Consider the following 5,412-nt stretch of genomic DNA (forward strand, 5'->3'; position numbering starts at 1 on the left):
CTCTCGACTTTACCTGCAATACAATTTCTACTAAACAAAATAAGATGCTTTTCTTCTCACATTCTCTCATATGGAGTTATTATTTTTACTTAATATATAAAATGACGATTGAACATATCATACATAAGTTATGGATAAAATCAATGTTAAAAAATAGACAAAATTTTGGAGGAGGACTAAAAGTGCACCAATATTGCAAACATGAGAGACTATTTGTGTTTCATGTGAAAACTCAAGGATGACTTTGAGCCTTAATTCAAAGATGAGGGACTATTTTGAGCCTTTCCTCTCTATATATACGACCTAATTAAGCAGAGTGAATTAAGTACATTTTTGTCCAAACCCCTAATCCATCCACAAATAAACCCAACTCTCCATAACGCACATTTTATTCCTAGATTTCTCCTGTTCAGTCCCATTAGCAATTATCCGTTCACTTTATAAATCATGAAGCCACAAAATAATATAGTATAAGATTAAGAGAACAAAACATGTATGGCAAAATCTGCTAAATAATTGTCTAATCAGATGAAGATGTTCATACAATGGATATAACCCTAAAATGAAGGAGTATAGTAACTCAGTATCCGATTACACATACAAAAATTCATAAACAATGAAAGAATATTTCGAATGATGGAGTTTAGAAGAAAACCCTAGAACAATGACGAATATGTTTCTCTCTGTTCTCCCACAACATTTCTGACTTCAACTAGGTCGAATTCTCTATTTAAAACATCTAAATATTGTAGTATTTATAGACTTTAAAAATACCTTGAAAGGCCCACCTAGTCAGATTAGAAGACGGGAAAATTTAACCAGGTTTGCTAATCTTGCGTCGCGAGGCAGGGACCTACACCCTGGCCCTCACACTGTGAGGCTCTCTGTTATGAATCAGCCCCAGCCCAATAACGATACTAACAAGTATATCACACGGATATGTATTGAGACAAGTAGGTCCAATACAAGCAACAAGGCCAGGCCTTCACAGAGGATAATTTGGGATCCACACTGAGGGTATTGTTAAATAGAACATGGCATCACTATGAGAGGGCATCGTATGAATTATGTTGCAAAGGGCAGTTCTGTGTTTCTCATCCCAATTCTAGAGTCTAAGTTTCTCATCTCCATTCTTATCTCTATCCTTAGTTACTTGTTATTTCAATATTTCTATTGTAATTCGGTTGTTTGATTATTGCAATTAGAATCTTAAAGTTGTAATAGTGTTCCAGTGCTCTTATTAATATAGTGAGGATTTCAGTTTGTTGCATTGATGCTTTCATTGACGTACTTTAATGGAAGCTGTGATATTGGATCAATTCAATGGCACTGGCAATCCAGAGGGCTGGCTTTATCGAGCGGAGCGGTACTTCGCCTTCCTTGGCTTCGCCGAGGAGTATTGGGTACCTCTTCCTTCCTTTTACCTTAAGGGTGAAGCTCTTACATGGTTCGATTGGTTGTTTCACAATAAGCAGTTTTTCGATTGGATGCATTTCAAGGAGAAATTTATTCAACGTTTTAGCCACCAAACCAAAGTATATCCAGTGGTGCAGACAACTGTTCCAAGCAATTTTCAGACATCATTTGTATTTAAATCTGCCTATGAAACTCAAACATTGAAAGAAGACCATGTGTTTGATAAATTGCCTGAGCAGTAACACGCTGCAGATCCCTGCGAATTCACTAATCGAGGTATTACTGGTATTAGGATTGTTGATGACATAATAACTCCTCGAAACGGGAGATCTAAATCAACAACTGCTTGGTACAAAAACCTTCTGTTGTGACCAAGGATACAGTGTTCGTTGAAATGTCTTATACAACAATGAACCCCAACTTACATGATCTTAATGCTAGTGTCCATGATGAAGAGCACTCTGCATTTGTAGTTACTGCGGCGTCCGACACAAGCATCTGCCGAAATGCCAATTTACAACCTGAAGTAACCATCCAGGTGCTCGATGAAAGTTCGCACAACATTAAATCCGAGGACATTAGGTCAATTGCACCTCAAGTTTCACTCCTAATTACTTTTGAGGCTCCAGAAGTTGTTAGGTCGAATGAACATCTCGAACGTGATGTGTCAACGAGGTATGTAAATGTTAACTCTCTTGCTAGTGGCTCTCCTATATAGAAAACTGATTTGGAGAGCTTCGAGGACTAGTATCTTGCTGACTTTTTCATAGAACCTGTGGGTAATGAAGATCCATTTCTCAATATCTTGATAAGTTTAATGCATTCTGTTAAAATACTTCCTTACATTGAAAATGGAAAATCTACCTGGGAGTTCAATGGTCAACATATTTTGAGTCAATTTCTATTGGTTCCTGCTGCTAATCTCTTTATTGTAACCAATCCTATGATTGCAATGGATCTTTGTGCATGGGATCCTGGAATATGTTTTGAGTTCATGGCTCTAACAGATTTTACAGACAACAAAAATGAAGTATTATTGTTGGGCTGTACTGGCAAACTTTTCTTAAATGCAGATTCACACTCAATGAGTAGAGTGTGGGATCCCGGACAACCATGGTGTGTGCATTGCTACTTGTCTAATGGGTCATGTGTTATCTATAACTACATTGCAATCCCCTGTCCATCAATCACATATAAACTAATCATCGATACATATTATGTTGTAAACCTTGGCGTTTTGGTGGCCAACTTCGAGCGAACATCAGTTTGGCGGCACGATGTCAACATAATCTTGACTGCAAAATTGAGATCTGCTACATGGTGCTTGTTCAAAAGAATCTTCTTGCACTTCTTAGTTCTACTATAGGGCTTCAGAACTATGCTGCTCGTTTTTATGTGCTCCAAATTGACATTATTGGCCCTATGAAAATATCGGGAAGAAATAGTATTGAGCAGTTAGTGATATCTGTGTCTGTCCGTAACTGGTCCTTCAAGATTTGTTTACATAGACTTATCCATAGTTTGTTTATTGGAAGACATCTTGGGTTTATTTCTGTTGTTATTAATGGTGATGATGCGGTATTACATGATTTTGATTATGTTGAGGTGGACGGTATTGGGGTATTGATTTCTCCATTGGATAACTGGGAGCTTCATCACTATATTTCTTTTTGCTCATTGGTTTACTTCGTGGGAAGATCAACTAGAATTGTCCATTTAGAGAAATGGTTTTCTGGGCAAATGCTTAAGGATAATTTGCAAATGCCTAGGCATAGCAATATGACATGGATAAGAAATTCTGGGCTGCAAGATGGGAAGTATGTTGCTTTAACTATGCTTAAAATTTTGGCGGAGGTCTACCACAATGTTGGAAATGGACTACACCTTAGTTTGCCTCTATCTTGTGTTCTCCCTATGTTAAGTTGGATTGTGAGTGAGTATCATGCAAATTATGAGGCTGTTGGAGAACTTAATCATGTCAATGATGGTATCATTGCAGCCTTTATTATGATTTCAGTTCCAAGGACATTGTGGCCTATGGGATATTTAGAGAAACTACAGTTTTTTCTTATCACAACCATGTCCAATGTGAAGTGAACTATGCTGCCACACTAAACAAAGCTTGGTATGAAGCTCTTGATTTTGCTCACAAGGGACTTGTTGGTGTTTGTCATCAAATGCACTTCATCTATCTTGAAGTCAATGTAACTACACCTAGATTACCAATGCTGTTGTTGGCAAGAATTCTTGACTTGAACCTTGAGGACAAGGTTCTTATTCAGGGCGGGAGTATTGTTATGAATCAGCCCCAGCCCAATAACGATACTAACAAGTATATCACACGGATAGGCATTGGGGCAAGTAGGTCCAATACAAACAACAAGACCAGGCCTTCACAGAGGATAATTTGGGATCCACACTGAGGGTATTGTTAAATAGAACATGGCATCACTATGAGAGGGCATCGCATGAATTATGTGCAAAGGCAGTTCTGTGTTTCTCATCCCCAATTCTAGAGTCTAAGTTTCTCATCTCCATTCTTATCTCTATCATTAGTTACTTGTTATTTCAATATTTCCATTGTAATTCGGTAGTTTGATTATTGCAATTAGAATCTCAAAGTTGTAATAGTGTTCCAGTGCTCTTATTAATATAGTGAGGATTTCGGTTTGTTACACTCTCTGTCTTGCATTGCCCTTGCTTTTGGTAGGGGCTAAACATTCGAGCCTCCATGGCTTTCCACTAATTTGTCAGATGAGCTTTCGACTTCTCTTTGAGCTTCATTTTTCGAGTTTTATCCCTTTTTTGTTTCATACTTGGTCAATATTGTCAAGGTCTTTTTACCTACATATATAGCACAAAACACCTTTCATAAGCTTAAAATTATGTAATCGAGTTAAAATAAAGAGTATCAAGCTAGATATCAAACAATGCTCAAATGTGGGTGAAACATATATAGCTAAAAATTGTGTAAATTCATCCAGTATCACCACCCCACACTTGAATCTTTATTTATTCTAGAACAACTAACAAGACACTCACACACCTTACCCAAATACAATGCACCCTTCAAACAAGTATACTTCTCCTATCTGGATAGCATAAGACATTTTAAGCATAAAGGCTACTCGATCTAATACAAAGTGCGTATGTCAATTCAAAACAAGATACCTCTATCAAAAAATGACGTAGCCTTAAGACTGACTCAAGAACATAATATATAGGGCAGTTACAATTACATTGTCAGGCAAAGAAGTTGAATGGGTTACCAAGTTCAAACCATCTATGTGCCCTCGCTTTTCAAGAGATACCCTCACACAATCAAATCACAAATTAAAAAAAAATAATGAAGGTTGGGTTTAAGACTTATTTTGGATCTTAAATTACTTTTTCCTTTTCGTTTTTTGTCAAATATTGAATTAGTAAGGAATTGACTTATCTATTGATGGAATTGAAACATATCATCAGAACTCTTGAATTTTGGATCGTCACAATTATATAAATTGGTAATTCTCACTATATAATAAAATTTACTTAATAGACCAAAAGTGTAGCTTAATTGAGTAGTAGATGAACCCAAAAAATCACTATGTGATTTATTTTTATCTGCCCAAGTCTTGGCAGATAAAGTTATCTATAGGTGGAATAACTGAATTATATCGAATAGCACACAAGTTGGCCTTGCATAACTATTTCTATTTAAAAAATTGAACATAAATAACAATAGGGAGGAGACCATAGGAAACCAAAAATGAAAAAAAAAAAATGGCGGGATAGAGAAGGCGTTAGAACCGGTGTGGTGTTTTCTTCAAAATTAATTTATTTTAGTGTATTATATGTATATTATAAACGTCGCCTTCAACCACATCACCTTCCTATACTCCTCAATTTTTGCTCCAACGCCCCTTCAAAGTCTTCTTCCCCTCAACCAATTTTCTACGTTTACTTTTTTTCATTTTCGTATAAAATTAAAAAAAAAAAAAAAAAATAGGTTCT

The sequence above is a fragment of the Solanum tuberosum genome, unplaced genomic scaffold (assembly GCF_000226075.1).
Source record: "Solanum tuberosum cultivar DM 1-3 516 R44 unplaced genomic scaffold, SolTub_3.0 scf00219, whole genome shotgun sequence".
NCBI lineage: Eukaryota > Viridiplantae > Streptophyta > Magnoliopsida > Solanales > Solanaceae > Solanum > Solanum tuberosum.